General features: G+C 38.7%; 1 long non-coding RNA gene across 1 annotated transcript; it reads left to right on the top strand.

Annotated features, from left to right (window-relative positions):
* The first annotated feature begins 1984 nt into the window (after positions 1-1984).
* On the top strand, positions 1985-3023 carry LOC114155411 (uncharacterized). Its single transcript, XR_003597735.1, has 2 exons — positions 1985-2206; positions 2890-3023. It is a non-coding gene; the product is annotated as an uncharacterized LOC114155411 (long non-coding RNA).
* The last annotated feature ends 23210 nt before the right edge of the window (positions 3024-26233 follow it).

Below are 26233 nucleotides of genomic sequence, written 5' to 3'. Positions count from 1 at the left end.
CATATGCTCTGTTGACCTGGGCTGGCAGTTACTCTCTGCGAGTGATGGCAGGGGCATCAGCAAAGTGATAATTAGATGCTGCAGCGGGGCATGAGACAGAGGGAGTGGACGATGGCCATAGTGAGAGATAATTTCACACTCTTTGCCCTGATAACTGTCTAACAGCTGCTCCAAACATAGCCAGGAGAGAGGTCACGCTGAGTAATCTCACTTAAAGCTTAGCCAGAGAGAGAGAAAAACCTAACACATGCCATATAGCTAGGTAAGCAAGCGTGTGAACATCTACTGCTGACGATCACTTAGTCATTTCGTGACATTTCTTGTAATTCACCTGGCTGTGTGTTTTATAGCTTTATCATTTTCAGATTTCTTTTCAAAATATATATTTTTTTTAATCACAGAGAACCTATGGAAATCAAATGTTCAATTGAAGTCTTTAATACTAAAAAAAAAGGGAAAAAAAGTGAGTCATCACTACAGTTAATTTAAAACCTAGTCACACTACAGCTGCTATTGCAGCCATTAAGAGTCAATCTTGCTAATGTGATCTGGATCATTGTCTCGCTACGATACCCAAGACTGCTTGAGCTTAACTTTATGAACTGATGGTCAGATATTATTTGGTAAAGAGAGACATTCAAGGTTCCATCTATTACTGCAAGTTGTTCAGGTCCTAAAGTGTCAGAGTAGCCCCAAACCATCTCACTAATGTGTTTGCCTGTCAGTATAATGTTTGTTTTCTGAAATGCTATGATAATTTGACACTAGTTGTAACCGGCCACACACCTTCCATATTTTTTCCCTGGGGTCACTGTAAGTTTTGATGAATGTTTTGGGGAATGTAAAGATGTTCTATTAGCAAACGTAGCAGAGGCTCTTATGTCATGTGTTTTTTGCATCGGATCTCTTCCAGGGATTCCATTGTTACTCTCATTTCTTGTTCCTACTGTTGAATCATCGTCAGTGACTTTAATCGTTGTTGAGGTGTTGTTCTGGATTCTTTATTTTATACTTTAGATCGGTCAGAGATTTGCTTCTAGTAACTTTAGCAGGATGTCTGACAGTCTTGGATGCAGTCGCAAAGAATCACTTCCATTCTACAAGAACCCATTGACTCTTGCCTGTTCTAATTGATGCGTACATCATCCGACCCAATCTTTAGGCAAAATCGATTTGGTGTGTTTTGGACCTAAACTAGAAGTTATGTCAATGGCCAAACAGTTTTGTGTTTTGGATGAGGGCGTTATTCCCAACTACTGCAAGGACAGTTAGGAAGACAAAAGCTGAAAAGGTTTAATGTAACTCAAACATTGGATTTCTATTTTTCCTTCACCAATAGACTCAGAAAAAAAATTCTTGACCATATTTAATGGTTGGAGTGATGGAGTTCTGGGCCCGATCAAATTACCATTACAAGATTTTCTACCGTCATGTAGCCCTATTTGTCACTGTTCTGTATTTTCTCCATTTGTGGATAAATGTAAATTTGTAGATGTTGCAGACTAATAGATGTCAGTGACTTTGTTTCTGACTTGATAGTTTGCCAACAACAGGTAAAGGAAGTCGAGTTTCATCTTGATCAGGGCCTGGATCACAAGGTCCTCAAGAACTGCAATGATTGGGAGAGCACATTGTAGCGAAGAATAAATAAAAAGACAGGAGAACAGGCAGATATGGGCATTGTGCTGTTGCTAAACCCCTCAGCTATTTCCTTGAAATTACACCAACTAATGATCCGTTTTTCTAAGCTCTTTAATTGCTTTACTAAAAACAAAACACTTCAATGGCGAATGAGCAAGCTTGCTCAAAGTAAATAGTGTCCTTAGCTGGCCTCCATAAAATAATGGACTAAAAAACATAGCTAGTTATAATGGCGAAAGCAGAGTCCCTTCCTTTGACTCCTACTGTTTCTATCAGACATTCAGTCACAGATTAAAGGTACCACCGCTCTGATGTTGCTGCCCTGTCACCTTATGTGCTGGTGTAACCTGCACAAAATAAGGAACCCGTATTTTATTTTGGCGGGTCAAACTGACAGCACCCTTTAAGTTACGGGTCACAGGTGACTCGGATCTCAATCGCTGTTGCTGCTGTGGCCAGCTGCTCGTCTCGGCGTCTTCTAAACTTATAGAAGAATACGGCTGGATCGAGGCTTACTAAAAGGGCCGAAGGATTAAATTGGGTGTTTCCTGTCGACCGCTCGACGGTGAGTCGTTTAATTTACGTACTTTGTTTTCTTTGGAAATAGAAATGCGGTGGCGACACGCCCACTTAATCTGTGCATTAATGACTGAAAAGTTTATTTATTGATTTAAAAGGTCATTTTCTTTTTGTTAATTTTGTGGCCGAATAGATTATATATTGTTAAAATATTAAATAGGCCTTTTGATTTTTGTAGATTCGTCCTTTTAGGACAGTTTTAGTTATTTTTTTGATTGATTTTTGCTAACGGCCTATAGAATTCTGGGCTTGGTCATTTGTTTTTATTGGGGAGTTGCGCAACGACAAAAAAGGGAAAAAAAACCAATTGTTTATTGAAACGATATGGAAGTCAATTAAGTTTAATTGACTGCGTCAATTAAACTTAGATATAATGTGAAAGTGCACTTTAATTTGATCTGTACCGGTAACTTTAATTTGATTCGTACCTTTGACCGGTAACTTTAATAAGGTCTATACCCTTGATTTGAATCTGAATGTAACTTTGAGTTTGATCGCGATCTTTAATTGGAAATTCATTTGAAAAAAATCATGAGAAAACACTTTATGGAATATAGTTATTTGTTTATTTTTTTGTAATTGTTGAATGTTTCTTTACTTTGGATAACAGTTGACAATGTTTAAACATGACAGCTAATTTGTTTTATTTTTATTCATGACCTTGTTTAGGTCAGGTTTTTTCCCACCCCCTGTGTCACGTCAGGATGGCGAGCTACCGGATCACCGCAGCTTCGCGGTAGGATTTAAATGAACCAAGCTATTTTTTCATTCTGGACCTATTTGCTCTGGATCTTGAAAAAAAAGAAAACAATCAGATATTGATCGATGGACTATTGATCACCTTGGATTCATGAATGGACCAAAATAGAAACTCTTGGGTGACATCAGGGTTTATTGTTTTTTGTTGCTGAGTGCTTGTTTTTTTTTCCTTGTTGTGTTTTTGGTTATATTATAGAAAATCACTGTTATTATAAATATTATTATTATTGCATATCTTCCTATATATATGAAAGAAAAAAACAAGTTGAATACAATAACTTAAACATACTTTTGTCTAATGGTATTTTATTCACACCCACGGGCTCCATAGCCGAATCTATCTGAGCGCCATTTGTTATATTTGGCCGTAGTCAGGCGCCTAGCCTTAAGTAGCGTTACACTAGGATCCCTCCAACCATTACGTTCAGTTCACATTAGACTCAGTCTCAAACATAAAAAGTGCTATTTACATATGATGTCAGGTAATTAAGCACTTGTTTGACATTGGGTTTTCATGTAAGAGCTGACAGGCAGCCAGGAGATGTAAACAATATTGCTTGTGTCTGTTTTTATGTTAGAACTTATCAAGCACAAAGTAGAGAGAGAAAGCACAGTGGCATAAGCAATGTCAAAGTAATGGTTACAAACCAGATAGAACATGCACAGATAGGGAGAAAATTGAAATATAAAATTGTGTTAGTTTTACTTATTAATTCGGTGGCTATTCAATGACTTATGGCAACCTAGCAGGTTAGACGTTATTTAATGTGAGTTCTGTCTTCTCAAAACACCCAATGGGTTACGGAAGATGGCCATTTTCAAAAGTTTTATTTATATTAAATGGGAGATTTTTTTCTCCACTTTCGCTGCATGTATGATCAGAATGAAAGATTATGCCAAAGATCAGTAATACTAGATGCTGCAAGGCCGTGACTTGGCGGATATTGGCTAAACTCATGAACTAAACTTGACTGCATCAGTCCCTCCAGTTTGTCACAATTCTGCAATCGTTGACATTCACGCAAAAACAGATAATTTTTTTGTCCTCATGTATAATTATAAATTTTTTTCTCAAAAGTGGTCAAAAACACCGGAATTCAGTGACTGTCTCCCACCAGCAGGTGGCAATATTTCTCACTTCTACGACACTGATTCCTCATCCTTTCTTGAGGTCAGGTTATAGTCTGTGGTCGATATGGCGAGTGACAAAAAGTTAACATTTGACATTCTGCATAACCATCTAAGCAATACATAAACACACTACATTTTCTGTATCTATTTTTGACTTGTATTATTGCTCAATTGTATTTTTCAGACTGTCCAATATTGATTTGAAACATCTAAAGTTGTTCAAGTTATGCGGTTATTTGAGTGTCTGTAAATATTAAGCTGTTCAAGTTGCGTCTAATCTCTACTCATTATTTTTCCTCTTAATGTAGATCTTGGAAGGTGCTCAATGACATGGAAAATATTCAATATTTTTTGCAAATATCTCTGTCATGAAGTGTGGTTGTGAGGTAGACCCAGGTATGAAGAGTAAATGAAGGTTTAATGGCGAAAAAACAGATATCTAGGCAGCACAAGTGAGCTACGGCAATAACTCAGACAGTTGGTAGTGACTGGAGCAGACGAGAGACTAGTGACAAATGACAAGCGACAGCATGGACAAGGACCCGACAAAGAGCAAAGAACACAGATGGGATTAAATACACAAGGAAGGAAATCAGGGGAAACGAGGGACAGCTGGGGGCAATCAAGAGGTAGGCGGGACAACACAGAGACTCAACTGAACACAGAAACCTAAATTAATACCCAGATAAACCACCTCACAATCTCTAAAGTTGCACCACAAAATTATTGATTTTGATTGCAACCCCCCCCCAAAAAACTCACAAAAGCAATCTCAAACTTTTGGAGGGACTGGTTGTTTAATAAGAGGAATCTACTTTGAATCTGTTGAATCAGTGTCTGGTTGTGGACATCGTTTAATCATTTACAATGATCTGAGAAATCTTTTCTTAAAACGATAAAATGCTGAAGGCAGTTCTTTTTTGGAACCTTGAAAACGATCCAGTGATTTTCCATCAAAGCACTCAGGATAAGTACATGAATGTTGGGGTGGGGGAACCCAACAGACATAAATGTATCAGGTTCCTCAGTAAACCGCCTTAGTCTACAACTAAAAAGATACAGAATGTATTAAAACACTGATTAACACCATTATAAACACTCACACATTTCTAAGCGTCTTGGTGTCTGTTGAAATGCCACGATAAGAATTTAACACGTTCGTTTGCTCTTTGTACATTTGTGATTACTCTGTCACTTTTAGCGACCCTCTCCTTCACACACACACGCACACACACATTAAATACACACTTGCACATCACCATGCATGACTGGCAGAGCTCAAGCCTGCTCCCTCGGGGGTTCCGCTCCCTTTATTAGAAATGTATTCTATCAGTGCTTTTAATGTAAAAGTGCAACATAGTCATTTCACGGCATGTTGAGCAACTTTGCCACATTATTGTGGGTTCTCTTAGGCTTCCCGCACTGGAACAACAAGACCCGCGCGCACAAATGCACCGATCAACCTTGTGAACTTCCACTGTGACGGGTTACGGAACAGGAATGAACAGATGACTAGCTCCGCAAATCATTTTGCAGGCTACATGTGGGGCTAGGGAATAAAAGCTTAGGAGAAAGGGTTGGCTGAGGTCATAGAAATGTATATCAGTTTCAACCGTAAAGTAACTGGATCCACAGCTGTAGCTCTTTTTTTTACAATGCAGGAAACTACTTCTCAAACGTGCTAACAAACTCAGATAAAATATTAAATAAAATCAAAAGTTTCTCCAGCCAGCCTTTCTCAGCCAGCTGGCTTCATAACTCTCGTCTGAAACAAACAATTTCTACTAATCTTCTCATCAGACATTGCAGATGATCTTGCGACTGTATATATATTTTTTTATTCCTCCCTCAAACATTCCCACGCTTGGGAAACAGACAGTTGTTTTTTTTTTCTTGCAAACTTTTCACAGAAGGTACTCCAGGGAGAGAGAGAGAGATGGAGAGAGAGCTAAAGAGACAGTGGTGAAGGCACATGAGTTATGCAATCAAACAAGTCAGGGGAATGCTCATTATTTTACTTTCTGAATTGTTTGTTGTTGTTTTTTTTCTGCAAGGTTTTTTTTCTCTCTCTCTCTCCTATACTGTCTTTGCTATCTATCTTTCAACTGGAAACCGAGTTTCTCATCTGAGAGCAATCTCTATAACGTGGCAAATCCTCTCGATTTTCTAAGTAAGCCCCTCTAAGCGGTTCAAAATATTCCTTCAGCCTTTTCCTAGACTGACATGGCAACAAACAAGTGGCCCTATGCTTTATACATGCGTAGCTTGTTTTAGGAGGAAACTTTGTCTTCTACAAAGGGAGAAATAGTTGGAAATTTGCTACAGGCCTAAAATGGACGCGAGAACTTGAAAATGTTGTGACTTTCATTGCACAAACAGGCTCAGCTGTTAACAAGAATTATGTTTTGATGGTTCTCAGTTGAAGCTGAAGTCTATTCCTGTTAATCAATCAACCTAACATCCAAAAAAACTAAAAACAAATCCTTGAATCCTCAGTTTATGCTCTGCTTGCACTTATTCAACTTTAAACAATTTTTTATTTGATTTATTCCAAAATTCAACATGAACTAGCATGAAGCTATCACTGCTTCTCTTATATTAAAATAAATGCATATTTCTATCTTTGTCCATTTGTTTGTTTTTGTGACGGATTATTTTTCAGAATACTTTGCAGCAGTTCACAACAGCTTTATAAAATGGTGAATTGAAAAGACGCATATTGAGCGTTCACATGTTCGTTTTGCGTCCATCCCAAGTCAGACGGTTCATTATCAGTCATTAGAGACTTGAGACGTCACCCGGACTTGAAATAGCGATTGATCACCTATAAGTGGGAAAATCTCAACATTGAAAAACACAGTTCGAAGAGCACAGATGGACATTAAATGAGGGTGTGGAGAGATGTCGCAATGCTGAATATTTTCTCATCAAAGTGAATTAAGTCTCATTTAGCAATCCTCAATTGCTGCCTGCGTGTAGCTTCCTTTGGTAAAGTAGGTTTAGGTCACTAATACTATTATCAGCGCCAGATATGAAGGACAGTGATTTTAGCACTTCTTACTTTGAAATTTGACAGGAAGTCATTTTGGCTTTGCTCCATTCTATTTTTCATAATTTTTTTTTTGTTTGTTTTGCTTGAAAAAATATACATCTTATCCGTTATCACATTTAGAAAGTTTGCCTGCTTATTTACATGAACTGAGTTTTAATTTAATGATCAATGAAGCTGTATTATCATGCCCTGCCTTGACATTAGGAAGGAAAAAAGAAAAACTCTGAAACTGACTGAAAAGTGATACAGTGGGGTTAGTGTTTTTTCTTTCTTTCTTCAAAAGCTGCAGTTTCATTAACTGACAAAGTTACTGCTCAAGTAAATTAAAGTCAGAATTAGTTCTGTTATTCCAGCTATTCTTCCCTCCATCTAAGTCGGAGAGAAATGTTAGGAATGATGAAACGCCATAATTCCTGACGAACTCTGAAAAGCCACAGTACAGGACAAGGACAGATTTCTGTGTGGGGAACAGTCTGAACCACACACACACACACACACACACACACACATACGGTCACCGAGCTCTCGTCTTTGTCGGGAGATTTTGCCATGTTAACATTTGATCTAAAAGTTTTTTAGAAGTTTTTAATGTTTAAATAGGGCACCGCTCAGTGAAAACACAAGTTCTCATCTGTTGTCTGTATCCAATTGCCCGTTCAAGGTCGCAGGGGGGGTCTGGCGTTTATCTCCTGCGGTCATTGGGCAACCCCCCGCCCTCCAAAAACAATAAAAATAAAAAACAACAACAAGGGCCAAGCACATAAAGAAGCAGTCATCTTAATAATAAGTGGTGTTCGTGGCAGGATGGATGATTTGTCTTTCATCATTTGTCACACAAAATATTTCAGCTCATATAAACTATATTGCGGAAAGTACTGGGTCACTTGCTTGCACACACCCACACACACACACACACACACACTTTATTGATATCCAGTTTTTATTGCAAATACTTCCATATGATATTGGCCCACACACTTTGCAGTTATAACAGTGTGTGATGTTTGGTTGTTCTACAAAGGAAGAGCTCATGGAAGGTATTCGCATTAGGAAAGACCTTTTGTCCGCTTATTTTGTCCAAAACAACAGATGACTTTATTTTATTTGATTAGATTTTTCGTTTGGTGTGGTTTGATTTCATATTGGGCATTTTCTTTTTTAAAAGCGGACCAGAATTTGTATAGAAAGCCCTTTAACCGAAACTGTGGGTTCGAGATGGAGCAGAGACCCAGATAAACTAACTTTGGAAATCCTGCTTGCTGCATCCTTGTTGTGCACATTTGTGCTGTTATTACAACCGCAGTACAGTTTGAACGACAAGAGCAGCTCTTACGACGCTGGTTTCGCGATTGGATATTTCTAATTTTGGATCCGTGTCAGCAAAAGTGTGCTGCAAGCAGAATGAGTCGAGATGCTCTGCATGCCCTGGCCCACAGCGAGAAAGAGAAACGGCGGATCAAGTGCGATTTCAGCTCAAACCATCCTTGCAGTGGTAGCGTTAACAGCACTGAAGGGATCATTGTTACCATAGTGGCCAGCAACGGTGACTTGTAAAAGTCCGAAAAGATGTATATTTCCGTCGTTCTGTCATTCTCCTGGCAATTACAAAACCTGCACTTGTACATTAAATCACCAGAAAGAAGGTTGCAGTCCTCTGAACAATGTTTATCAAAGTATCCAGTTGTGTACAGATGTTTTGGAGGGGCAGGAGCTCAATTGTATAAAAAAGGACACCTTGTGCAGCCTAAAGAACTGACATATAATATTTTCCCCATTCTGGAAAATTGTCTGGACAATTTCTTACACTCATAAAAAATAAAAAATAAATCTTTAAAGTTACCTTTCATTAAAACAGATGAGAATAATTTGATGAATTTGTAACAGAATACATACCTGTACAAACCCAGTCACCCATATGTATTAGTAAACATCTACGAAGGGCTCGACCAGGGAAAAATACAAAGACAGCTCAAAACAAGGGTATATTTTAAGTGCATGTCACAAAATTCTTAAGATTAATAAAATTACAGAAGCACTATAGATTGAGGAAAAGGTGAAATGTTTGTCTTGTTGGGCAACATTACAAAAATGTGGGGCACAAGTAATATGGATTTTCACGTTTTTGTTCTCTTTAGGAACAAAGGCCGCTGCTCTAGCACCACCTAGTGTCTATCTGTGCGCCTTCCTGTCAGCATTAGTTGACCCAGTTACGTCTTGTCAACTTTATTTGCTGTGCCACTAACATTAGACTGTAATATTTAGCACAGATTGGCCTTCTATCATATTATCACTCCAGAATTCACTCAAGTCCTGAGTGGCCCACTCTTTCACAAATGTTTATAAAAGCCGTGTGCATGCGTTAATACTAGATTGCATACACACGTGACAATGAAATAAAGAGTTTCTGGATTTAATTTATTTGACTGTGAAATGTGTGAAATGACGCCATTGACAAACAAACCTTACACTTACACCTCAGCTTCTACTTTAGCACTTGAACTAAATTTTTGAAATTTTGTTCAAGCCTTCTTTCTTTACTGAGTTTTTCTTTCTCTGCTTGATGACTCACTTTCAGCTCATCCACTTGATATTGAAAAAAGTATTAAATAACCAGCTGAAATGTTCAAGAGGATAACGATCAATCATAAAAACGATACATTCAACCTCATCCTTTACCCCGCAACGGTTCAGTCCCGAGAAAAGAAGAGGTGTGCTTGAGTTCAGTCTACATTGTGGCACTTCATGGTGGCGACTTATAGCACTGAAATCTGCATAGCGACCACATCGGAGGTTAAGCAGTGGTGGACATAATTACCCGTCTGTGTTCTTTGCGTAAACACGTTTCAAAGCTTTTCTGTGTGCATTTGCTTTCTGGCCCCTTGTACGCGGGTGTGTTGCTGCGGCGCTGTGATTGCTCTGACCCAGAAAAGTGGTGAAACAGAGAGCTCAGAGTCTGCTCGGTGACAGAAGGACGGGGGATTCCATGAGGCGGCACTCAACTCCGCGAAGCAAGACGACGAGTCTCACCCTGTCACCGTCGGCAATTGTTCCAACGAGCCGCCGACGAGATACTGCAGGATGGTACGGCAGTAAGACAAAGATCGGCTTTTCAGTGTCTGCAGCAATAAGACACTGAGGCACATCTTGGTAAATTTTGATATCACAGGAAAGCTTATTATTTCTGAAATTCTTAAAATAGAAAGAAGGAAAGACATCTTAACTACGCTGGTAACAGATTTGAATACCAGAATGCAGTAAACAATTTTCACACACAGTTGCCAAGAAGAAAGGGTTTGATCGTTTGATCACATGACATTGTCTGTTTTTACTGTGTAGCACCTGCTGTATTGTTCTGTAATGCCACACCTCACCAGGCAGGTGAAACTGAAAGTAATTTGGCTTTAATTTCCTGGCAATCAGGTGGTGTCCTGACCTTGTCATTTGGATCTCAATCATTATTTTTGTCAATAATTACTTCATTGCACTTATGGTTATTCATAGCCCAACCAAATCACTGTCGCACCACAATGGTCTTCAGTTTATCTGCATTGTTGGGTCTGATGCGTCTTATCTCCCTACTGACAAGACAACATAGATACTCTACGGTCTGGTTTATTTCCTGGCTAATCAAGCACAGGATTCAGTGGTCGGTCAATCAGGTACTTTAGACAACGTGAGCAGGAGCTGAAAATGAAGTCAGCATCGACATTAAGTTAACAGAGGAAACATAAAGTGCTCTATAATTTTCTGGTAGACAGCTGTACTGATTTTGGACGTGTCGTGTTCTGTGTTTTCTGTGTGTTAATTTCAAGTTTTCGGTGTCTCTGAGTCTCTTCGTTGTCCTGTCCTCCCCTTGATTGTTCCCAGGTGTGTCTCGTTTCTGTGATTACCCTCCCGTGTATTTAATGCCACCTGTGTGTCTGCGTCTCTGTCGGGTCCTTGTCTACCAACAGTCAGTCATTTGTGTTTTCATTCATGTCCATTCGTGTACCTGTGCTACCAGTGCTGAGCTTTGTTTTCCCGCTCTGCTGTGCTGACAGGGTTTTGGACTGTTTGGAATATTCAGACATTATCATCATTAAACTCCGTTTTTTCACTTAAACCTGGATCCTCAGCGTCTGCCTCTCCACCTCACACCGCACCTTATGACAAGACGTCATCATAACTAACAGCAACAGATGACATATTTTCCCAAAACCATCACTGACCGTGGAATCTTCACATTTGGCCTTCAAGCCTTGTTGGTTCGGTCTCTCTCCCCTCTTTCTCCAGACTCTAGCTGCATTTCCATTGATCTGAAAATTGCACAAATTGGAAAATTGATTTGCATAACAGAGACAACCCAATTTGGAAATTTTTTCAATAGGTTCTTGTGTCAGAATGATGTGGTTTTTCAGTTGCATCAAAATGAGTGTAATTAATATACTGTAGCCACGTGCACCAACAATGAAATGTATAATTCACACAAGATAAAACGTATACTCTCTATTTATTATGTATATTTCAATGATTAGGTGTGTATATAGAAGCACATTGTATTGTTTATGTTACGATGGTTTGTAATTTCTCTAAGGACAGTATATTTTATTACATTATACCTCACAATATATTACGTGTCTTGCATGTTTGAGTAACTATATACAGTATGTAACTGGCTTCAGTGCTATAAACTAGAATGACACACGCCATAACAACCACACAATTCAGTTATGACTAGGGAGTGCAATTAAATAAATTAGTTTTCTTCCCACTCCCTTTCGAGATATTACTGCTCATGTATTAATACAGTATGCATCACATTACATTGACAGGGTGAATTAGATAATTCCTTGTTTACCCTGTAAGCATATCACTGCATATACATATATATATAACCAGACCAAAAGTTTGGACACACCTTCTAATTCAATGGGTTTCCTTTATTTTCATGACTATTTATAAGGCAAGAAATCCCACTTATTAACCTGACAGGGCAGGTTGACCTATGAAGTGAAAACCATTTCAGGTGACGACCTCTTGAAGCTCATCAAGAAAATGCAGAGTGTGTGCAAAGCAGTAATCACAGCAAAAGGTTGCTACTTTGAAGAAACTATAATATAAGGGCTATTTTCAGTTGTTTTACACTTTTTTGTTTAGTGCATATTTCCACATGTGTTATTCATAGTTTTCATGCTTTGAGTGTGAATCTACAATGTCAATAGTCATGAAAATAAAAGGAAACTCATTGAATTAAAGGGTGTGTCCAAACTTTTGGTCTGTACTGTACATACAGTATATATATATATATATATATATATATATAGCTTGCTAGTTTCCTTGACTTCTTAAGGGATGCAATATGGATTTTCCTCTATCAATAAAAGAAACAAAATGAAATGTAATATCTGTTTTACATTTTTTATTGAATTACTGAAATTAATGATCTTTTCAGCAGCATTTCTATTTACTGAGATACACCTGTACTGTCCGTTTCTCATTTCACTGCATTTACAATGACGAAAACATGATATAGTCCATGCTCATTCATGGATGTTCGTGTTTTTAGACAATTTTCCGTGGCTTGCAGTTCAGATGGTGCCTCGGTGCGCAGCCATCATACTTCCCTGATTTTTAATCTGTGGTGCGGCTAATGTGAGCGCGTCCACCGGTGTGCAATATAAACACTTCGCCGTTTAACTTGCTCGTACGCTGTAATGACAAGAAAAACAAAAACAGTGCAGAGGTGAAAGACAAAACACGTCTGCTGTGAATCAGTGCAAATGAGCCAGATGGAGGGAGGGAGTGTCAAAGGGAGGCCACACACAGCTGCACAGTAGATTAGTCACACACCCTCACAAAAATTAACGCCAGCACATATTATCCTGAAACATTAATCAAGCAGGAAGCAAGCACATTGTCTTCAGAATGGATCGCCTACTCCACACAGACTCAAATGAACTCTATTACACTGTAAGCTAAACCCACTATGTCAACTCAAAGAGAGAGAGAGAAAAAAAAAGCAAACGCATCCCCACAAGCATCTTCTGCACCTCATTTTTCACTGACTGTTAATAATGCATCGCTTACATTCAGTGGGAGCATTGTGAGGCACAGGGCTCAGGTGGGTTTTGTGAACGAAGAGGCCAACCAATCAGACATCGCGGTCAAACCTATCTGCCTTGAACTTATTCGGGGCTTTTGTTCGAATCCAAAATGCCGTTGCGCAAAATCTGCTTGCTAAGCTCTTGCATTTCAAAGTAATCAGAAGAGAGGTCACAATAGGTCGCGGCGTGAGCCGCCGACTTCAGCCTGCGAAAATAACATTTTATCTGTTGCCGGGTTTAGCTTGTTGGTTCTCTCAGGACATGCAGGAATTGTTCTTTGAACACGGAGCAGGCCGGGCTACAGGCCGTCGCTCTGTCCGACCGATTAGTGTCTTTTCCTTCCGCAAAGGAATGTATGTTGACGTTCCAGTTGGGCGCGGTTTGAGGCAAGCGTGTTGATTTATTGCACCACTTATGCACCTTTTAGCCAGGCCACCAGGACGAACCGCGAGGGTAGAAATGAAATCATAGGCTTTGATTTTGTCTTCAAGATAACATCTTCCACTCCTTTGCACCCACCACTGAAACCAAACACCCCCCACTTTGGAAAGCAGATATGAAACATTGAAGGTGACATAATGTGCCCTTTTGTCATAAGCTGACACAGTTTCCTGAGGTCTTAATAAAAGCGTCTGTAAAATGCTGTCGAAAAGCAGGGATACAGATGGACTGCAGTATTCTCCACCCGGCTGTTGCACCTCTTTTTTTTTAATCATTATTATTTTGGCAGTCAGTTTCTGACAGTGAAGTGGAGTTAAGCACTTGACTGCACTTCTCCCTTCTCTTCGATGGATTGCATGACTTTCGGGATCACTTGTGACGATCTAACCCACAGGGCAAATGTTGGTCATTTTTACTAAATTGGTAAAAAATTACACTTACAGGACACCCTGTCTGGCTAATGAAGTTATTAACATGAGTTAAAATATTGAACATTTTGAGTTAAAAAAAATCTAAATCTAAAAATGTTTGTATTATTTTTATTTAAAACAGAAGAGCAAGAAAAAAACACTCTTACAGCTTAGTTAATATAATGTATTGATTATTACTGTTATTATAATGTTATATATGACATTTAATTGTTATTTAGATTGCGTAAGGTAGACTTTAAATTAAGTCAGAGTTGCCTGTTATGTACTCAAAATCCTGATTTACCAGATCAGCTAAAGATAATTATGAAACTCCAGGAAGACTTAAGAGAACATTAAAGTAATCGGCGACACTCCTTTAAGTTTCATACCAACACATTACAAACACTCCAATCTCTTTCTTAAAGGCAATAGAAATTCCTAATATATGCGTAGTGTCAGCTAGTGCGACAAAATGAGTTAGAGAAAATCAAGAGGGTTGATTCCAATAGGAATTTATTGGTTCCTAATAACCAATAAATAAAAATTCCGGTTACTCAAGAATTTTTACTGACATATTTTAAAAAGGATCTTAAACTATAAGAATAATTTGAGTGTTTTCTAAACCTGGTGACCAGTCTGTGACTGGTGAACTTGGTGGAGTTCCAGGAAGGGTGTAGAATGTTATGCAAAAGGTTTTATGGTACAGAGACAATAAACATAATTTCTGAAAAAAACCCTCCTGAGATATATTTATATGTTTGTTTCTAAGCAATTGATGGACATGAAAAACCCTGAAGTCATAAATTGCAACTTGGCATGGGGCTATATTGGTGTATCGAGGTACACCAATATTTTCAGCAGGTATTGTTTCAAAATCTCTTGCATATTGAGCCATATCCTGTTTGCAATCCTTAAAATCAGCAGCAATACTAAGCACAAGCGTCATCGATGCTTTGAAAAGCCGATGAGCTAAAAAGACGTGTTTGTGGTCAACTACATTCTACATAGCAGAAAGTCACAAAAGGTCTAACATTCAATAAGCATTAAATACTTGAAAACTACTACTAAACAGCATCATTTTATTCTATGTTTTTATGTAGTCTATGGAAGTAAATGGGCGGGGGCACCTATTGTATTGTTTATCATTTATCGTGATATATTTGTTATCACGATAAGCGCTTTAATTTATCGTTTCACAATAAATTCCAATTAATGATGTTTAAAACCTCCCAAAACTGTCCTTATTGTTGGGACTGATTGTTTTGCTATTTTTACCGAAGGTTTGTTCAATGAAAGCACCAATAAATACCAATAAATTTGAAAGCGTCGTGCAGTTTAGTGATACAAATCACACTTCTGTACATAAATGCTGTCCTAAAAAAGTGCATTACAAGTGGGATTTTTTTTCACGAGCAGTTTTTGTATTTATGGGGCTACAGTTGCTGTGACTCACAGTAATACAGTTACCTGAAAAAGAAAGAAAACAATAGTTCTTATTGTCGCTTTTATCTTTATCACAATGGTATGGCAAGATATGATATACCTTTAAGTCCATATCGCCCATCCCTATAAACAAAACCATTTTTAGATTATTTTAGCAACAGTGGAATAGCTTGTTTTGCTTCTTTTGACTAAAATCAATTGCAATGTCTATATTCCAAAAATATTCTCATAGTTATACACCAAAAATATTATTACAACATCTGTCTAATTACAACAAATATATGTAATATGAATTTAAGGCAAAGGACTTAAACAGTATGAATATAAACGTGAGGCTGGCAATTAGCACAGGTTAGGGAAGACGCTTTATGAATCCTGCAACATAAGCTCAGATGTAATTAGAATATGAAAAATACTATGTTGCTGGTTTCAAATCAAACATTTCTTACATGCATTAAATTACCTCAACAATGCAGGAAGCTTAAAGTATTTTTAAAAAAAGTTTAGTCTGATCCAAGTTTCTTTGGAAGCTATAAAAACAATGAATAGAATATGAATCTATGAATAGATGTCAAAAGAGACTCAGAACAGAGTAGCTATCACAGAGCTGACAAAAATATTTGTTTAGAAAAGTACTAAGAAAACTGACCTTGGCTCTCCGTCTATACACCCAGCAGAAGCCAATCAATAAAACGTCTCCAAACGTTTGTCCACACACTGAAACCAATAGAAAAGACAGAGTTAATCAAACAAAATTCAAAATATGTAAAAACAAATACTGTTTCCAATACCATTTACCCCTAAAACATTATGAGCATTTAAATAAAAAGAGAATTTAAACATAACTGGTAGTGAAAAAGGAAGTCTGGAATGCTTTTATAGTGCTGTTTTTGGACATGATGTTACATAAACCGTCTGAATAAACCACACAGGTGCTGTCAGCTAACCTGAAGCAATTTTGCCTACACTTTCAGCCGTATTTATGCTAACAAAAGCAAAAACAACATAACGACCATAATTATGTCTTTACATTCTCAACTGCAGGGATGCTAAATCTTGGGGGGGAAAGGAAATATGCATAGACCATATCTCCACTTAATAAAAACAGCTTTGGTGCATTCCCAGTGTGAAAAGTATGGATTATAATTTCAGTCTCTTTTAGGACTGGACATGTTTGGAAAAAGAACGTTAAATGTCGAAGGTATTTGCAGTTGCAGACTTTGATTAACTGTTATCACATTGTCAAACATGTTTCTTTCCTCTTATCCTTCTCTTTACCTTCTTTTTTTATATTCTTGTCCTCACCAAATTTTCATTCTTTTCTGTTGTAGATCTTTCCCTCCTTTTGTCTTTCCTTCTGTCCTTCCATCCTTTGTCCAGTTCTTCATTCTGTCATTCCTTTCTTGTGTCCCATATCAATTCTTTCCTCCCGTCCTTCGTTTGCTCTCCCTTTGTTGCCATCGTTACCATCTTAACCTCCCTTGTGATATTTCTTCCGCTTTTTTGCAGGTGTCCCATCTGTTGCCTGTAGAAATCTCTACCGTACATTCTCACAGTGAACTTTGGAAAGATGTCACTGCAGAGTGGTTTGGCTAATATTCTAAACTAGAAGACAAAAGTTTATGGAGGGGACCTTGGAAGTCTTGGTGTCAGTGACAGCTTCCACACCGAAAGGGGTTACTCTTTCCCAACTCTGATGGAAAACAGAGTTGCTGACAATTGGGGGTTTTTTTCTATAAAGCCACTCAAAAAAAACATCTTCCCAAAAATATATGAGCTTCAGAGCTAAATCTGAGAGAAAAAAACTAATGATTGGCAAAGCATTGGGTGTGTAAGTGAAACACGTGACAAACAACTGCTAGCAAATTTTTACCGTCAAGGAGCAATTTATGAACTGGGAGGCTTTTCACCATATGCACCCAGCCTCAGCTGGAAAAATTGAAGATTTTGAGAGAGTGTAACTGAGATAATGTTGGTTTAAGTGAAAACGTGTCAGAAGATACGATAATAAAAACTAATAATGCATCCGTTCCATTTTTAAATGTTTTTTTAATTATTATTATTACTACTTCAGTGAAACCCTTGTAAAATGAACAAAGGGGCATTTTACTGCTAAAAAACGAAGCAAAAACCGATCCTTATATTGAGTCCTAGAAACAGCATGATGCATGGATGCCGAGAAGTAAAAAAGAAGTTTAATATCGTACGTAATGAACAGGTCTCGAAATTAAGAAAAAAAAAGTTTGGAAAAAAAAAAATAACAAGAGAAGGAGGCAAATATGAAGTCGGCTTCGGGGGTGAGAATGTACTGAAAACAGAGAGACGGAGTGTTAGTCCTCTGTGCTGCAATAAGCCTCCAGCAGCGAGGGTAAGAGGCAGAAAGACCAGGATTCCTGACAGAGCCTTATCTCATCTTCGGCCTGGAATAAAACCCATTTTCCAGCCCCGAGACAATAAAGCACAAGGTTACTAAACCTCACGCCCGTGACACCCCTATTTAGAGAGAGGCCTCGGCCCGACATAAAAATGCATAACACCATCACTGCGCCGAGAGATAGCGCATGACACTGGGTCTTAGCTTTCTGTGCCCGTGAGCATATATGTGTGCTTTATGATAATTCAACGGAGGAGTGTTGAGCTCCGCTGTGCCGTGCTCGAGCTGGAGAAAGTCTACTGGGGAAAGTAGAGAGAGACGGAAAAGTCACGACGGTCCAACGCTGGCGTTAGTTTTTGTCTTTTTTCTTCTTCTTCTTCTTCTTTCACTGCTCGCACACAAAGCTTAATTAAATCACAAAGCAACAAACAACCACGCGAGTGCGCGTGCATGCTTTCAAATAACTAAACGGAGCCACGCATGGAGTATGTCTGATTGCTTCCTCTGGGATTTCTTCCCCCCTGCACACTGAAGTGAATGTGACATGCGGTCTCTCATCATCACTAAGTGGATTGAGCATTGTGATGGGAAACTCAGGCACCCTTAGGAAAAATGCCATAAGGATAATATGTTAATGCGATTCACCTCTTTTGTAATGTGTAACCAGCATTTCCCGTCTTTCCGTCCTTAGCCCTGTCCAGACGAGAGCGCCACCTATTTCACTTCCTGAGATGACATGTAAAGTAGCTCATAGGTTGGATGCTGGGTTTATACCCTGATGGTAAAGACTTCAATTTGATTTCAGTGGTTTTTAGGTCTGATATTTGTTTCCTTTCTGTTCTGGTCCTTCCCTTTTTTTGCCTTCAGTTGTATCTTTCCTTTTTGCTGTCTGTTGTGTCTGTTGTTGTATCCTTCCCTTCCTCTGCAGTCTATGAGCTTTTTGTCCCTTTCCTTTCTTTTGCCGCCCATTATGTCTTTACTTTCTTTTGTCTTCAGTTGTCCTTCCTTTATTCCATCCATTCTGTCCTTCCTTACTTTCTTGTGTCTTTCTTTTCTCTTGTCCTTTCTTTCTTTCCTTTATTCCTTCCAACTGTTCACCATCCCTCTTTCGTTCATTCCTTCACTTTTTGTGTTTTGTATATTATATTTCAAAATGAGTACTTAGGAGATGGGATGTGTTTTTTTTTTTTACAAGTTTGTGAACCCTGAAAATAGGGCGTTACCTTGAGAGAAGAAAAGTAATCAGACAGGATTAAGGCACCAAAAGATGCCTTTATGGACTCCAAAGGAAAGCCATTAAGTCTCAGACTTCCTTGCCTTGTTCTCCCCCCATGCCCCTGAAAAAAGCACAGAGAAAAGTGAAATGTCCAGTGAAATGTCCAGTGTAACGGCGAAATACTTTCTGGCGAGAGTAGATGCAAACACAGGGTGGTTTAGGCAAACATCTGCCCAGAGCCAAAGTCTGCCCTACATAATTACTGGTATATCACGCAAACAAAAACACCCAAAAGAGATAGAAATACGAAGCCAACATTGTGTGGAAAAAAAAGTCTGCTCCGTTTGGTCATATCATTGCAAATTAGGTCAATGCAACCACAGCAAGTAAGGCATCGGTGAAGCATTTTGTTTTTTCTGTGTGTGCATGTGTTGCGTCACTGCTTGACTCACAAACAGCCACTGCGAGACGACAGATCTTCACCTCGCTCATCAGAGGGATCTGGCAGAAAACCAAAACCTTGGGAAAGCATCCACTGGTTCATTTAAATGGCGGAGCGGCAGCAAGCCAAGATTTGGCATTCAGTAAGACTGTTAATTACATGGGAAGCTCCAATGCAGGGAGATGAAAGCTATTTTGTCTGAAAGAAAATCTATCTAATCTTCCTTCAATTATCTAACTTGGTAATAAAGCTCTGGGAGGGACAGTTGACACTTTTCAGCACAAAGCAAGGCGGATCTGAGTTTCGGTTGAATTTTCAGATCAGTCTGTTTATTTTTTACTTTTGTTTAAAAAAAAGAAAAGAAAAGAAAAACCTGGTCATGACACGAACTCTCATAAAGACAAAAATAAAAAATCCTCCATGCAAACACTATAATTACTATAATTTGTCTCTACATTAGCGTAGAGACAAATTATAGTTTACGGCGTAGAATTCATGGAAAGGAAAAACTGTAAAACCTGCCACTGTTTACTTGATAAGTGAAGTTAGCTCTGTGACCGGCCCTTTGTACTGTACTTATATGAGCTTGGGAAATCACCTACTCATAACTGCAAGATAACCTCATTTGTTACTGGCAACAAAAACATCTCTCGAATGCAAGATATATTTCTGTTTCAATCTTCTATATTCTGAAGTAGGCGGTTGCAGAGAGTACTTGAAGGCATGCACCACCACGGGGCAATTTGCAGCGAGAAAAATAGCTATAGTTAGCCGGCATTATTTGACAATGATGAAATGTGAGCTCTACATTTTCCTTGAGGTGCTTCAGACGGCGCAGTAAACTGTAAAAATGTGACGGGGGCTGAACTCCTTCCACGGAATTAGGGCGTAACTCTCACAACCTGGTGTTTTTATTCGCCCGTGCGCACACACACGAGCGACTCTCTGCGCGAGCGCGCGCGTTTTATGCGCGTGCGAGATCCAGAGGCCGCCTTATCAGATGCTGGCAGAGTGGAGAACAGCCGGATCGATAGAGCTTTGGCCTGAAACAGGGAGACGGTACCTGGATCTCGACCGGCCTCCACCTTTCCTCCCATTGATCTTCATTACCTGAACAGACTGGAGCGAGCAGAGAAGGAGCTGCTCACACCGCCCATTAAAGACGAGAGGATAAACTGTGTGTGTACTGTACACGCGCCGCACAAATGGGGAACACGTGAGGCACGCACACGCTAATACATTTCAATTACAGTCACGGCTATCTCCATGACTTTGTAAGGACCTTAGGTATTCTACATTCAGACGGTGACCACCGCTGCTTAGAGCCACGTAAAAATGAAAGCTGACCAGCAAATCACCTGTAGGCTGTTAAAGCAAAAACGAATAAGAAATGCCTTAGAATTAGAAGTTACTCTAAATATGTTAATACTTGAGTAAGACTATTTAGAAGCAATGCTACTCTTTGGTAGGTAAGTAAGTACCGTCACGTTTTGTCAGTGTCCACGCTCTTTTGCCAAGTGTATAGATTAAATCGAATCGTATGCAAGCTTAATTGATTTTTATACTATTATATAATTTTTTTTTTTTAAATCATCTGAGAATTTCCTCTGTTTGAAAAATGTCACACAATTACTTTATCAAATTAAATTGTTGGAACAAAGATTTCTACCAACAGCACACGCAGAATCGATTCTAATAAAAGAATTGATGAAATTCTACAAAAAAATATATATATATACTTACCAAGTCAAGGCTATTTTCAAGCAACAAAGAGAAAGCAATGGAAAAAGTGAAGAAAGCAGCATGGATTTGAACACATGGATTGCTTTTTGCATTTTTTCGATGCATCTTCCCTCCCCTTGTCTCTAAATAGCGAGTCATTTCATGCCGAAGTCGAGCGAGTTCGAGAGGAAATGCGAGGGGAAAGATGGAAGTGAATAAAAGGCAGTTTATTGAATAACCAACACTGTCAGGTACCATTCTCCCCCTGTGTCTTAAGTTAATTTAATTCTCCCCCCCATGTCCCATCAAGTCTCATTTGGAAGTAGACGGCATCAAAGCCGAGCCGGAAAACAGCAAATGAGTGTAACTCAATTGTTGTGCGGCCATCATTGATTGTTTGCCCGGAAAGAAGTTGGAAGAGAGACAAGACACTTATTTTCTTCACCTCTCTCACCCTCAGCAATCACTTTTTGAGATGGATGAAAGTGTGTCAGAAAGTAGCTGTACCTGTTAGAACGCAGACGCCTCAGTTCACTTAGCTTTCAGCTGTTTCATAAGGTGCTGTATGCACAAGAAACACTAATGGCACACAGAGGCAATTAAGGATAATGTGGTGGACTTGCATAAAAAAATTTATAAAAAAAAGAGAGCGAGAGAGCACTCCTTGGTCGCAGAATAAAACAGATGGGTCTCTAATTAAGAGCCTAGAGCAGGTCATTTTGCCCGTTGTTACTCTTTCAACACTGGCACTAGTGTCAGGATTCTGACAGCAACGTAAACAAGTAATGCTCTTTAGCATATTGGGCTCCTTAATTTATTCTTAAAAAGATAATACAGGAGTAAATAATTTGAAATCTGTTCAAAAACTCTACTCAACTGAAAGAGATTAGGTTTTGTCCACTGGACAGAGGCCATTCAGGAAGAAAAAATTATAGGCAAAAGTCAGATTTGATTAGAAAGTCTGAAAATTGGATTTGAGTGAAAAACAACCAAAGGTTGTTGGATTTTTACTATTATAAGAAAGATATTTGCGTAGTTTTGTCAACTGGCTATTGTGCTAAATGCTAAACCATACCAAACATTATTCAAGTAGTTCATTAGAGGCAAATCAACCTTCCATGACAGTACTCCAGGTTTTGATCAAGACAAAATATTACTGTCCGAACATACCAAAATTTATGCAAGTCATCGACTATATTAGCACAAGCAAATCAAGACTAACAAGTCTTCTCAATCGTCAAGAAAACCAGTCTATGTTTGTGTGTTTAGACCAATAGCATAACGGTTCCATAAATCTCACACATTGTTTACAAGAGTCTCTCTTTGCTGTAGAATATTCCACCGTAGGTTTGATCTCCAAGAATCCTGTATTTTGAACTAGATTTTACGCTAAGCAGCCCAAAAGCAACATGTCTGCCTAACCCTGCAACTCCCCAAATAGGAGGATATGATATTGAACCTTTCTTGTTAGTATTTTGTGATTTATTTTTTTCCATAGTATTTCAACCTGGAATGCTTTTCGTAATTGCATTTTGCAAAAAATATATTGTGTATCACTGCTTGTTAGTGTTGCACATGTTTTAGGGTACGGTTGGAACAGTGTTTCCGTTCCACCCTGGCATCTTTTTACTACGTTGAGCTCATATTTTTGATGTGTTGCCGCTCGCTTTTTGCAATTTTAAATACATTGGTGCCATCTTATTTAGTCACTCATCTTAGCAAGAAGTCAACCAACTTGTTTCTCCTAGATGTTCCAGGGCTTCTGATAAAATGTAAAGGTGCCCATTTCCAGCAAATACCACAGTTAACCTTCTAATACTAGGACAGTAAAGAACTGTGCGAAGTTGTCATCAGCGATTGACAGAGCGTGGTTTTACCTGACAGGCAACATGTTTGGAATGTGTTTGTAAAGTGTGCTGGTTTATCTCTAGTATATTTAGACAGGGCCTCATGGAAATACATAAAATTAGCATGACTCATTAACGCCGCATTATGTGCTCGGACCAAGTGATGTGTTAAATTGTATTCCCGTACCACAGAAAGCAACAAGCTTGTCCCGTATTGACTAAGCGGTGTGTCAAAGCTGTGCTCACTGGTTAAGACTGCAGCCTTATTTCATGTAGCTATTTGAACTCAGACCGCAAAGGAGGGCAGTGTTACAAAGAAAGTCTAATTTACAAGCTGGCATTGTCATGTCTGCGTTTTAAATAGAAGGTAGTTGTGTGCCGGCATGAGAAAAAAAATCTTAAAGTAGTAGCATTGCTTAGCTCAGTGGTTCCCAAAGTGTGGGGCGCGCCACCTAGAGGGGCTGCAGTGCCATTGCAGGGGGGTACTGGAAGCGGTATGGATGAATAAAAAAAAAAAAAACAGTTACACAAAAGTGTTTCACTGTAAAGATGGTTTGTAGTTTGTTTTGTTGCAACCTGAAGTGTGAAATAAACCTCAGTGGAGTTTGAAAACAAAATATGTGTATAGGTTTATGTCTGGTTGAACGATGTGTGTGCCCAGTTGATTTTTTTTTTCTTTTTTTGTGGGGGGCGATTATTGTAATCCATAGGGGGGCCCAGAAGAAAATCTTTGGGAACCACTGGCTTAGCTTATCATAAAATGGCAAAAATAAGGTACAACTGCAAACATACCAGGAAGTGGCGGTCCACCTTAACTGAAAGTCTAGTTATCAAGAGGATTAATCAAAGAAACCAGCAATAGGATTGTGAAAATTATTGTAAGAATGTAAATTTAAGCCTCGTTTAAAGATTGCCCTTAGATATAAAAGGGATACAGCAAACATCCAGAAGAAAGTTCTCTCATCAGTTGAGATGAAATTCAACTATTTAGCCTACACTACAAAAACACAACATCTTCCCAAGCATCTTTGTATGGTTTCTAGTACAAATACCGTAGTATATTTTAAATAAAACAAAACCAACTTACAAATCACGTATAAGGAAGGTATAGGAGCTTGTTTGAATTTAATAATTCCTTAATATTGATTTAAAAAGCACTCGCTCCACTGTCAGATTATTTCACTTAGAATATGGAAAAATGTCTTGTTCTGGGTGAAATAACCTGCCAGTGAAACTAATACTTTTATTAATATTAAGGAATTGTTTACCTAAAACAAACTCCTGCATCCTGCTGAAAAGTTACTTATGAGTTAGTCTTGTCTTCTTTCAAATGTTCTACAATATTGACACTAAAATCTAGAACAGAAATACATGGTAAAATTTTGTGTTTTTGCCATGAAGAAAGTCTTGATGCTCACTTCCAATTTTTTTGCAGAAATATCTTTGTGTGTATGTGTGCGCGCGTGTGTTGGTGTGTGTGGTTGTTCATATTATCATTTAAATAAGACGACAATGAGATTTCTGTGTGAACCCCAAAGCTACCTACGGTACATGTGCAGAAGTAGAACATAGACTTCACACAGCAGTGCATTGTTTTTGGAACTAACGGCAAATAATGGATACATTTTAAAGTTATTTAAAACCAGCAGTTTGGTCACAAAGTCTTAACGCAAAGGAAGCTAATATCAAGACAACAACTAATGGCGATGGACTTTTGGGGAGCACTCACTGCAACTTCTGTATAGGAGTCACTTTAAATGTGTAGTCGTACTAGAAGTGGTGGGATTATGATGTGATGTGCGTCAGTGACACAGAATGTTTTTTAAGATTTTCTAATTATAATCTTCCACCTTTGTTTACACCCAGGTTAACCATGTCTGGTTTCTTGTGGGGTAGAAATATGATGCCCACTTCACGAGTGTCGTAAAATTAGGATAAAATGCAACACGTTGAGACAGCAGATGTGTTGAACACTATTATAAAAGTTTTCAGATTTAGTACCACATATGAAAGTGGCACAATTCAGATTTTTTTTTTTTCACAGGCAAAAAAAATTGGATTTCAGTCACGATTGCCAGCTTTGTGAACCTAACACCCTAAACGCCATGTTTCATTGTGAAACATAGTATCGTTCTGTGGGGATGCTGTTTTTATAAGTCCTCTCATCCATATTTAAGATCCTATTGTTTTTTCACAGTTCTTTTTTTCTCTTATTACACTTACAGTGCACATGTGGTTTAGGTAGCACATACTCAGAATAGTCTCCATGTCTTCGCTCCGTTAAAGGAATCCACATTTGTCTAAGCATCAAAGCGTTTTACATCGGTGATGGGTGACAATTTCTTTCTTTAAAACCCTTTTCTTTTTGTTTGCACTCATCTCATTACACATTTTGAAAAGGTCAAGCTCGTGACTCAAAGCCCCGCCGTACCTAATAGCCCTTTGAATTTTGCTCCCGTGAGCCGTGAATGTGGATCACGTGTGGCGCTTCCGATTTCGCTCGACGGCCGGGCTCGATGGGAATTCTCTCTTTCATCCTCCCTCCTCACACGGCAGTGTTTTGGCGCGGTTCTGTTCAACGCAGGTCAGTCCGTTTCATTTTCATTCCTCGGAGCCGAGGCCAAGCTCATTCACATGAACGTACGTCATTACATGTACAATTCCATGTAGAAGGCATAATCATCTAACTCTGCCGAGCATGTCGTTCTGATTGCTACGGCAATTACCAGTAGTAAGTGTTGCTCTGATTGACAGGATCCAGCTAACAGTATTGTGCATACATATAGCACCGAATTGCACAATATTCTTGCCTTTACGAGTCAAAACAGAGTAAAAAACACCCATAACTATCAGTTTTTGTGGTCATGATGTCACTGCAAACAAAGCACTTGAAACTAAAACGCATAACAAATCACTTGTTCAATTACAACAGTGGATAATCTGAATTCACAAGCTGTGTTTTGTGAATTACTAGAGTGGGATATTTCAGATGCAGCAGTGAAGTCCATAGTGGGAAAAAAAAAATATTGGCTTTAGATCCAGCATGCTTTCCAAAACTGAAAACATAAATAGAAACAGCCGGCCTGGAAGACT

The sequence above is a fragment of the Xiphophorus couchianus genome, chromosome 13 (assembly GCF_001444195.1).
Source record: "Xiphophorus couchianus chromosome 13, X_couchianus-1.0, whole genome shotgun sequence".
In the NCBI taxonomy this organism is placed as follows: Eukaryota; Metazoa; Chordata; class Actinopteri; order Cyprinodontiformes; family Poeciliidae; genus Xiphophorus; species Xiphophorus couchianus.
This window is presented reverse-complemented; position numbering and strand designations above follow the sequence as displayed.